The sequence below is a fragment of the Tachysurus vachellii genome, chromosome 6 (assembly GCF_030014155.1).
Source record: "Tachysurus vachellii isolate PV-2020 chromosome 6, HZAU_Pvac_v1, whole genome shotgun sequence".
In the NCBI taxonomy this organism is placed as follows: domain Eukaryota; kingdom Metazoa; phylum Chordata; class Actinopteri; order Siluriformes; family Bagridae; genus Tachysurus; species Tachysurus vachellii.
In genome coordinates, this window is record NC_083465.1 from 30,139,855 (window position 1) to 30,152,354 (window position 12,500).

Genomic DNA, 12,500 nt, shown 5'->3' on the forward strand with positions numbered 1-12,500 from the left:
TTCAGTTCATTCTTACTGCACCAGAATCTAATGTTTACACACACTTCATTTTGATTGATCTGGAATTCTGGACTCTAATTGGTTAGAAGGTGCTGATTAATTCTCTATAACAGCAGCCGGATTGTATTGACATTAATGATCTCGTTACCGATGATGATTGATGATGATTGATGTTTCTGCTCATCTCTCTCTTTAGTGTCAGATAAAGGAGTGTGTATGGGTCTGTTAGAGCAGAACAAATGGTGTGTTTAAATAATCCAGGTATGAAATAAGCCCCGCCCACAGCACCGTGTTATGCGTATAACTAACACACACACACACACACACACACACACACACACACACACACATATATATATATATATATATATATATATACACAGTGTCGCTTGAAAGTTAGTGAACCCTTTAGAAACGTCTAGATTTCTGCATAAATGTGACCCAAAACATCATCAGAATTTCTCTCAAGTCCTAAAAGTAGACTTTTTTTAATCAGGAAAATGTTCTAATATAATATATCTGTGAGTGGCAAAAGTATGTGAACCTTTAGGATTAGTGTTAACTTTCAAGGTCAAATTCGAGTCCATCTGATTTCAGTAAAAGAGACAACCAGGTCTCCATGAGGGTCCTGTTTTATTAAAGAACTGAGACATGTTAAAGTCTGATGTCCATGACGTGTGTTTGTGGATCATTGTAAAAACAGTGGAGATTACTGAGGACTTCAGATAAAGTTATTGTTGCTCATCAGGCTAGAAAATGTTCTCTATAGAGTCTGGACTTCACCATATAAACTATAACTGTAAAGATTCAGTTTAAATGATTTTATTTATATTAAACTAGAACTAATGGATCTGAACTTAAACCTAACTCTAATGTTCTACTAACAGACACACTCACAGACACACACAGACACAGTCACAGACGCACACAGACACAGTCACAGACGCACAGACACACAGAGACAGACACACAGAGACAGACACACAGAGACAGACACACAGAGACAGACACACAGAGACAGACACACAGAGACAGACACACAGAGACAGACACACACACACAGTCACACTCGCACAGAGACACACACAGTCACACATACACACACACACATACACACACACACACACACTCGCACAGACACACAGACACACTCGCACAGACACACATACACACACAGTCACAGACACACATACACACACAGTCACACATACACAGAGACACACACAGTCACACATACACACACACAGACACACACACACAGAGACACACACAGTCACACATACACACACACACACACACACACACAGAGACACACACAGTCACACATACACACACACAGACACACACACACAGAGACACACAGTCACACATACACATACACACACAGAGACACACAGTCACACATACACATACACAGACACACACACACAGACACACTCGCACAGACACACACAGTCACAGACACACATACACACACAGTCACACATACACACACACACACACACAGAGACACACACAGTCACACATACACACACACACACAGAGACACACACAGTCACACATACACATACACAGACACACACACACAGACACACACGCACAGACACACACGCACAGACACACACACACACTTGTTTACAGGAAGTGCTTTAGCTGCCTGTTTCCTTTAAAGTTTATGACACAAACAGGAAATCACGTTATACCTTTTCTCCACTTTAACCAATTAACTTTATTCGACGAAATTATATCTAATGTTATTTTACATAATGTTAATTTATATCATGTTATTTTATATAATATTTTATATAATTTCTCCACACTGTAAACACGAATAACTTTTAAACAAACTTGTTGTCTTTTAACAGAATGTATTTATGACTTATTATTCATGATTACTGTTTTATACAAAAAAAAACATAAAAGACAAATATTAAAAACTACAGCTTTATATATAAATGCTGTTAAAGTTAAAGGGACAATAACGGGTGTTATCTGTTCCCTACACTTCCGCTCTTCTGCGCTACGATTGGCTGCAACACTCACCGTTACAAGCAATCCACCAATCATCGGCAGGCATGATGGAGTGGAGGCGGGATCACCCGGAATACAGGTAGAATAAAAACATTCGCCAAACGCACCGGTAATGAGTTGTTACTGTGATACTTACTGTCGCTGTACTTGTTGTGTGGAGATTCACATTTACGGCATGATGTTACCTAGGTAACCGTGCGTGGAGAAAAAATAAAGTCGTTTAAAATGCTTAAAATTCGCGCTTTGAGACGAACAAAAACTTTGCACGGAACTTCTCGCTAGTTTATCACACTAGCTACAATCGTCTTCTGCTAACGTTTTTCTTCTGGCACGTTAAAAACTAGTCAAAAGTCACTACTGCCCCCCAGCGGACTGGAGTGAAGGCGTTTCTGCCTTTATTAAACAAAATACATCATTTAAAATTTACACATCTATTTTAAATTAGATGAAAATAAATAAATAAAAATCAGAATTTTTATACGTGATGTTAAATGTAACACACTTATAATCAGGTTTTAATGGCTTTGTTGTGCAGACAAAATGTTTTATGAGCGAAGAGCTGAATGATGGAGAAAAAACTTTGTGTTGCTTATAAATGTTCACTAAATGTTTATATAATTGTTAAATGTTAATGATATTTAATAATAACGTATTTGTATAAATAAAAGAATGAGTTAATAAAAAGCTGAAATATGACCCCTGAGATGACAATAATCACCCCTGAGATGACATTAATGACCCCTGAGATGACATTAATCACCCCTGAGATGACATTAATGACCCCTGAGATGACATTAATGACCCGGGATGACAATAATCACCCCTGAGATGACATTAATGACCCCTGAGATGACATTAATCACCCCTGAGATGACATTAATCACCCCTGAGATGACATTAATGACCCCTGAGATGACATTAATGACCCGAGATGACAATATTCACCCGAGATGACATTAATCACCCCTGAGATGACATTAATCACCCCTGAGATGACATTAATGACCCCTGAGATGACATTAATCACCCGAGATGACAATATTCACCCGAGATGACATTAATCACCCCTGAGATGACATTAATCACCCCTGAGATGACATTAATGACCCGAGATGACAATATTCACCCGAGATGACATTAATCACCCCTGAGATGACATTAATCACCCCTGAGATGACATTAATGACCCCTGAGATGACATTAATCACCCGAGATGACAATATTCACCCGAGATGACATTAATCACCCCTGAGATGACATTAATCACCCCTGAGATGACAATAATCACCCCTGAGATGACAATAATCACCCCTGAGATGACATTAATGACCCCTGAGATGACATTAATCACCCCTGAGATGACATTAATGACCCCTGAGATGACATTAATGACCCGAGATGACAATATTCACCCGAGATGACATTAATCACCCCTGAGATGACATTAATCACCCCTGAGATGACATTAATGACCCCTGAGATGACATTAATCACCCGAGATGACAATAATCACCCCTGAGATGACATTAATGACCCCTGAGATAACATTAATGACCCGAGATGACAATAATCACCCCTGAGATGACATTAATGACCCCTGAGATGACATTAATGACCCGAGATGACATTAATCACCCCTGAGATGACATTAATGACCCGATATGACAATAATCACCCCTGAGATGACAATAATGACCCCTGAGATGACATTAATGACCCGAGATGACAATAATCACCCCTCAGATGACATTAATGACCCCTGAGATGACATTAATGACCCGAGATGAAATTAATCACCCCTGAGATGACATTAATGACCCGAGATGACAATAATGACCCCTGAGATGACATCAAGGACCCGAGATGACAATAATCACCCCTGAAATGACAATAATGACCCCTGAGATGACATTAATGACCTGAGATGACAATAATCACCCCTGAGATGACATTAATCACCCCTGAAATGACAATGATGACCCCTGAGATGACATTAATCACCCCTGAGATGACATTAATGACCTGAGATGACATTAATCACCACTGAGATAACATTAATGACCCCTGAGATGACATTAATCACCCCTGAAATAACATTAATGACCTCTGAGATGACATTAATAGCCCCTGAGATGACAATAATGACCCGAGATGATATTGATCGCCCCTGAGATGACATTAATCACCCCTGAGATGACATTAATGACCCCTGAGATGACATTAATCACCCCTGAGATGACATTAATGACCCCTGAGATGACATTAATCACCCCTGAGATGACATTAATGACCCCTGAGATGTCATTAATCACACCTGAGATGACAATAATCACCTTCTGATAATAATGATAAGACAAAAGTTTTGGTTACTGGAAGTAAAACTCAAAGAAAAGATGTTATTGTTTATTTAGAATTCCTAAACACACACACACACACACACACACACACACACACAGACAGACTGTGACGCAAACATACAGTGTAATCTCATCTTTGTGATATCTCTGAGGTCTGGAGGTTACTGATTACTGCAGTGTAGAAATGTTCGTCTGTCTTTTGGAGTTTTCTTGTTTAATAAAAAAAATCATTTGATTTTCTCCAGCTCTGAAAATTTCTCATCCCAAAAACCCGAACAAAAAATCATTAAAACCACAAACATCTGAAATTCTCTGCATAATTAACACATTTAATGGAGCTAATCTTTTATTTAATAGATTTTATTTCTTATATCTTTTGGTAATCTTCTAATTTCTTTATTATTATTATTATTATTATTATTATTATTATTATTATTATTATTATTATTATTATTATTATTATGTTGAAATATATTAATAGTATTGTGCTTGTTATTGCCTTATTTGGCCGCCAGAGGGCAGAAACGAACTTTTCTCATTTTCAGGATATTGCCCCAAATAATGTCATGTAATATCAGCGCTATTTATTTTTTAATGCCCAAGATTTCATTAAACCTAATTAACCTCGATGTATGAACGCACCTCAGTGTTTACTGAACTTCCATATAGCTTAATATGATTAACATTAGCCAACTTAGCTAGCAGGCTAGTTACTGGCTAGTAAAGTAAAAGTAGAAGAAACTGAATTTAGAGCTTTGACATCAAATCATTTTGCACAATGACAACATATATTGGGACATTGACAGAGATACATATAGAAGATAAGAATACACATTCACGAGGAATATATTTTACATTTTGGGGCATTTTGAATAAAGAATAAAGTTTTGCATAACAGGTTGTCTTGTCCAGTCCCACCACATGTACACTGGATCCCTCCACAATGCTCCATCTTTCTTTAAAGACCTTCTTTCATCATTTCCATCATAAATAACTCCATAAGACCTGGTCGTGTACCAACTGCCTTCAAGAAAGCAAGACGTCTAAAATATCATGAATTACTGATTGATATCACTTCTTTTTTCAAAAATCATTGGCCACACTGTTAGTCAGGTCCCTCTTTCCTACGCATAACAACCTCCAACATCCCTACCAGTGTGGCAAACTCCACTATACCTGTCGAATGTACATAACTTTTCATCTTTTTGCTTTTAATCTTTCTTCCATCATTTAAAGAAAAAAGACATCAAGGCCAAACAAGATCGAAACTTACAAAGCAAGATAAAAATACCAACATATGAAATCATTTGCACGAAATTGAAAAGAAGATTTTATGTATTACAATATATTAAAAAATAAATATTTCTAAATTTTAAAATAAATAACACAATCAAATTGCACATGACCACAAACTTTAATGATTCCTTTAGTGCCATAAATCAATGAGTAGATAAAATTCACTTTATGTTTTTGTTTTGTTCATGAAACCAGTAATGAAACAGAATTAAAGAATAAACTGCTAGAATTAAAGCTGCACTCACAATTTATTTATGTGTTTGTTCTTTACAAAGATTTTTTAGTTTCAGTGTCCGGCTCTTAGTTGATAGGAGCACAACCTGTTGTAGCCTTCTGTAGCTCAGGCACCTAAAGCTTCGATGTTTTGTATATTCAGAGACGCTTTTCCGCTCAGTGATTATCACTATAGTTACCATAGACTTCCTGTAAGCTTAAAGCAATTGGACACGATTCAACCTGCAGAACTGGATTTGGTGAGTTCTTGAAGTTTTTTAATCCCAGGAGATCAACAGTTTCTGAAAACTGAAACAGTCATGCTGTATATTTCATGCATTGCGCTGATGCCATTTTTTTGCGTATTGGATACTGGTGAGAATATATAATGTGGCATTGACTTGCTAACATAAAAAAAAACATGCTGAGAAAATGGAAAAACCTTCAGGAGAAGACAAGAAGGACATTTGTACTGGAGATGCTGCGAGAGATTTTAACCTACTGTAACACCTCATGACAAATCCTCATGGATTCCTGTTTATACTGTGGTTCACCTTCTTTAGTGTTAAGGTCTGAGTACAGTAGCGTAGAATAGAGTGGAGTAGAATAGAGTAGAGTAGAGTAGATCAGATTAGACTAAAGTAGGGAATAGAGAAGATTAAAGTAGAGTAGAATAGAGCAGAGCAGAATAGAGTACAGTGGAGCAGAGTAGAGTAGAATAGAGTGGAGTAGAATAGATTAAACTAGAGCAGAGCACAGTAGAGTAGAGTAGAATAAAGTAGAATACAGTAGAATAGAGTACAGTAGAGTAGCGTACAGGACAGTAAAGTAGAGTAGAGTAAAATAGAGCAGAGTAGAATAGACTACAGTAGGATAGAGTACAGTAGAATAGACTACAGTAGAAATAGAGTACGGTAGAATAGACTACAGTAGAAAGAGTACGGTAGAATAGAGTACAGTAGAATAGAGTACAGTAGAATAGAGTACGGTAGAATAGAGTACAGTAGAATAGAGTACGGTAGAATAGAGTACTGTAGAAATACAGCACAGAAGAATAGAGCAGAGTAGAATAGAGTACAGTAGAGTAGCGTACAGTAGAGAAACGTACAGGGCAGTAAAATAGAGCAGAGTAGAATAGAGTGCAGTAGAATAGAGTACAGTAGAATAGAGTACAGTAAAATAGAGCAGACTAGAATAGAGTACAGTAGAAATAGAATACAGTAGAACAGAGTACAGTAGAATAGAGCAGAGTAGGATAGAGTACAGTAGAATAGAGCAGAATAGAATACAGTAGAAATAGAGTACAGTAGAATAGAGTACAGTAGAATAGAGTACAGTAGAATAGAGTACAGTAGAATAGAGTACAGTAGAATAGAGCACAGTAGAATAGAGCAGAGTAGAATAGAGTACTGTAGAATAGAGTACGGTAGAAATAGAATACAGTAGAAATAGAGTACAGTAGAAATAGAATACAGTAGAAATAGAGTACAGTAGAAATAGAATACAGTAGAAATAGAGAACTGTAGAAATAGAGTACAGTAGAATAGAGTACAGTAGAATAGAGTACAGTAGAAATAGAGTACAGTAGAATAGAGCAGTCACTTTAACTTTTAACCTCCACATTGAAATTAAATACACAGATCATAAACAGTTGCACTTGTTAGTTGCTTCTTCTTCATTGCAGCTTCTCATCATCACCTGGAACAGAACACATCTTACAACAAAGCCTTTACACTGGAGAACAAACAGGAAAGAGATCAGCTTTCATACTGATCTTACCCCAGGTTGCTGTTGTTCTGAACCCTGTTTTTACCCCTGGGGTAGAGGGACATTTTACACATGTAATTTTGAAGTGAGGTGACAGAAGCCCAGCTTGTTCCCAGGGTTATAAAGCTTATAGAGTTAACTGTACACCACGGTGTTAAATGTGTACACTGTGAAACGATGCAGTGTTAGAATGTGACGACTAGTTGCTTAGCAACAGACACCCTAGCAGAAAGTGGACAGCGTGTGAAAATGTCGTCACATGTCTTGTACAGTCACAGAAACTCTGCATTGTGTGTAAACTGCAAGTAAAAAGTTTACCTTTAATTTTACTTTAGTCTAAAACGACTCAGGAGGATTTCCATGGTGACGTGTTTTTCTCACCGATGAGCCGTTATTTAAAGCTCTGGGTTTATCCAATCAGCAGAGGTGGGAGTAAGTCACACGTGCAAGTCACAAGTAAGTCTCAAGTCTTAACCTCCAAGTCTCAAGCAAGTCCGAATCAATTTTTGTGAGAGTCAAGTCAAGTCAAGTCACTGCTTTATGTCAAGCAATTAAAGTCAAGTTCGTAGCTTGAGTCAAGCAAGTCACTGGCAAGTCATACAGATGTTTGATGATTTAACTAAATGTATATATTAAACAAAGTTAAATCTACAGTATTTATGGTATTTACAGTATTTAAAACTCTATGTTTATTTGCAACAAAAAAGTTGCAAGAGTTGTGAATACAATAAAAATCTAAAAATGAATAAAAATCAAAACTACAAAGAATAAGATGTAAATGTAACTGAAATAAGGCCAAAATAAAAGCATGAAAAGTTTCAATTTGCCTCAAACATGGCAGAAGACCATGGAAAAGTATATATATATAAAAAGGTACAATGGTTTCTATGCAACCGAATGGCATTTTTTGAACAGGCTTTCGCTTTTAATGGGACATGAACACATCCTTAAATTAGATCCTTCCTTTTTAACAACAGAATAACAACAAAAATCAATCACGTCAACCAAAAAACGTAAATTATTGAATCACACAAACCTTGAAGTGAATTAACTATTGGAGAGATGATTGGAGTGAGTGTAATTTATTAATATTAAAGGGACAGTTCACCTAAAAATGAAAATTCTGTCATCATTTTCTCACCCTCATGATGTTACAAACCTGTATAAATGTCTTTGTTTTGATGAACACACATGTAGATATTTTGAGGACTGTTTATAACCAAACCATTCATGAGCCCCATTCACTTCTATAGTGGGGAAAAAATAATACTATAGAAGTGAATGGGGCTCATGAATGGTTTGGTTACAAACATTCCTTAAAATATCTTCCTCCGTGTTCATCAGAACAAAGAAATTTATACAGGTTTGTAACATCATGAGGGTGAGAAAATGATGAAAGAATTGTAATTTTTGGGTGAACTGTCCCTTTAAATTGAATGTGTGTGCGTGTGCATGCGAGACAAGAATATGGCTGTGCTTGCAACTCTGAGGTTTTTTATTTTTATATTTATATTTAGGGTTTTTATATATATATGTGTGTCTGCATCCCCATAAACGATCCATACGCTTTTCACTCAAAGCCTAACACCGAAGACCAATTATAAGTACTATTGCAAAAAAGCTGACATTTCCACATAAACAGTGACCAACCATTTACACTACATTACACTTGCAAAAAATTTAATTTGCTAGAACTTTGTCACTCCATTGTGATCGATACACGTTCAACAGGTGCACTTGCAGGGATGGCCATAACTCTTACTGCTACCTTGAACAAAGAGGGGAGGGTGTCTGTTCACAGCCCAAAACTGCAGGGAGTCCTGTCCATCACAAATGTCCAAATAGTGGTTAAACCGAATAAGGGGACTGGATCCCCAAAATCCCGGTACCCGAAATAATTTTTGGTGTAGCACCTTCCATGTTTCGTCACGACTGTTAAGGTTTATTAGTTAGTTCGCGCTCTCTCTCTGCTTGCCTGCTGCGTCACGTGGTTATATTACGCTTATTGCGTGCGTTCAAAAACAGATTTAAAAAACAAACAAACAAAAAAAACAAGTTATTTCGAGTCATTTAACTCAAGTCACAAGCAAGTCTCAAGTCATGAATGTCAAGTCAAAGTCAAGTCGAGTCTTTTTTTAATATTTGTCAAGCAAGTCTCAAGTCTCAAATTTGCGACTTAAGTCTGACTCGAATCAAGTCATATGACTCGAGTCCCCCATCTCTGCCAATCAGGGTTTTCAATATGCAAATATGCAAATCAGTAAAAGGTTTCTGCAGGGTTTAGGAGCGTTCAGTGTGTAACAGGGTCAGATTCTGAAGAGTCAGGATTTAGTGTTAAACCAGGAAATAAGGAGCAGTGTGAAATCTCCAGCTACACAAACCCAGGATTCTGTTCACAATCACACAGGGACAGAGTTCACATGTGAGACATCGTAAAGAAGATCAAAGTCCCAGTGTTATGTAGATTGGTGTAAAAATGTGTGTGTGTGTGTGTGTGTGTGTGTGTGTGTGTTTGTGTGTGTGTCACATATGAAAGCAGTTTTTTTTCTTCCTGTAATTTGGACCTGTGACTAAAACAGACACTGAATTAAGTCTTTAATCTGAGATTTAACCTGATATCAAATCACAGGCTTTAAGATTCAGATCCGAGTCTATAAACGTTGTTGTTCAACTGACACGACTTTTTAAGTCACTGGCTTAAGAATGAACCATTGTGTAATCAGAAGTGGGCGTTACTTAACACACTGTAAACAACAACAACAACAACAACAACAACAATGACAACGACAAGGACAAGGACAGATCCCTTCCTGTATTTATTACATTATAACACACTTAAAGCTGCTCATCAGACACCACCTGCTTCCCGATTGGCTGTTATTGTTTTGATTGACAGGACTGAGAGTAAAGCCCCTCCCACAATTACAGTCGTCAGTTATAATTAGGTTTTTTGATTCATTACAAATAGAAGTTAAGATTCGAATAATCAGTGATGTCTTAAGAATAAAGAGAGTGTGGTGAAGAACGGACGGTTCGAGACGCTCTAACGCACGTGACAACATGAACAAAGTTGTGTGAGAGGAATAAAACATGTGACCAGTCCATTACTGTCAACTGCTATCAAATGAACTTTAAGCTACAATGCTAATGCTAATCCCACTCCTACGATGCTAAAGCTAACAAACCCTGTCCGTCCACGAGTGTTTTAAAGTGTCTTAATACTATTGACAAATATGAATGAATATATGAATATCAATTTAGCAAATAGTCTCATATTTAAGAAAATATTACTTTACATTTGAACAAGTTTCAGGCCTCCGATTAGAAAAAAGTGGCCTCTAGTGCAAAAAAAAAAAACGAACAAAAAATGTTTAAATAAATGTTAAAAAATCGTATCACAGCAGCGACAGAGTGAAGTCTCTGCATCCCTGGAACCAGGAATGAAACCCAACACACACACACACACACACACACACACATACACACACACACACACACAAACACACACAAACACACACAGACACTCACACACACACACACACACACACAAACACACACACACACACTCACACACACACATAAACACACACAAACACACACACACAGACACTCACACACACACACACACACACTCACACACACTCACACACACACACACACACACTCACACACACACACAAACACTCACACACACACACACACAAACACACACACAAACACACACACACAGACACTCACACACACAAACACACACACACACACACACACACAGACACTCACACACACACACACTCACACACACACACACACACACACTCACACAAACACACACACACAGACACTCACACACACATATGCAGCTCTCTCTCACACACAGACAGACACACAAACACACTCACATACAGACACACACAGACACACACACGCAGCTCTCACACACACACAAACACACATGCAGCTCTCTCACACACACAGCTCTCACACACATACACACACTGACCCACACACAGACACACAAACGCAGCTCTCACACACACACACACACACACACACACACACACACACACACACACACACACACACACACATACTCAAAATCATACAGTGATAAGTGTAGGCAGCTAAACATCCCAATAAGGGTATAAATAAACATGTAAAGAAGAATGTAAATAAACATCTAAATAAATGTATAAATAAAAATGTAAATAAACATCTAAATAAATGTATAAATAAATGTGTAAACAAAAATGTAAATAAACATCTAAATAAATGTATAAATAAACGTGTAAACTAACAAACAAATGTATGAAAAAAATGTCTAAACAAAAACGTAAACAAATGTGTAAACTTATAAAGAAAAGTGTTGATAAACATGTAAACAAAAACATAAACAAATGTAGAATGAAATGTATAAATAAATGTATAAACAAACATGTAAACAAATGTGTAAACAAACATGTAAATAAAGGTGTAAATGATGAGGGATGGCGAAGCACCTCCTGAGAACTCAGCTGTATTTTTTCTGCCTCTAACACAGTAACTCTTCAGGCCGTGAGATTAAATGTCAGATAGAAACTTTAATGAAACAGTAAATTTGTTAAGTGATGTACAGTCACACACGTTACACACTTTGCCTCGTCTGGGATTTCAACTGAAACAGGAAAAAAAAAGTCAACAGTCCTCATGATTTTTTTAAACCCTAAATGAATCCTTTAATTTCAGAATAAGTTTGTTTTCTTTTATAGTAAGTCAATCTAAGTACTATCTCTTTCTTTTTTTTTTTAATAAGCAATATGAAAAGTATGACTCCAGTTCTTATTACTTTATCGACAGAGC

The 12,500-nt window shown here is 37.0% G+C and overlaps 2 protein-coding genes across 5 annotated transcripts in view; both read right to left on the bottom strand.

The window, feature by feature from the left end:
• The window catches only part of tmem134 (transmembrane protein 134), a 7,379-nt gene extending 5,025 nt beyond the window's left edge, over positions 1-2,354 (bottom strand). For both annotated transcript variants that reach the window (XR_009648658.1, XM_060873226.1), the window contains exon 1: positions 2,168-2,354. The gene's annotated coding sequence lies outside the window, so the exon portion shown is untranslated. The remainder of the gene's footprint in view (positions 1-2,167) is intronic.
• Positions 2,355-12,221: 9,867 nt separating this feature from the next.
• stox2a (storkhead box 2a) overlaps positions 12,222-12,500 on the bottom strand; it is a 57,041-nt gene continuing 56,762 nt past the window's right edge. For all 3 annotated transcript variants that reach the window (XM_060873240.1, XM_060873242.1, XM_060873241.1), the window contains one exon: positions 12,222-12,500. This exon is cut by the window's right edge and continues 713 nt beyond it. The gene's annotated coding sequence lies outside the window, so the exon portion shown is untranslated.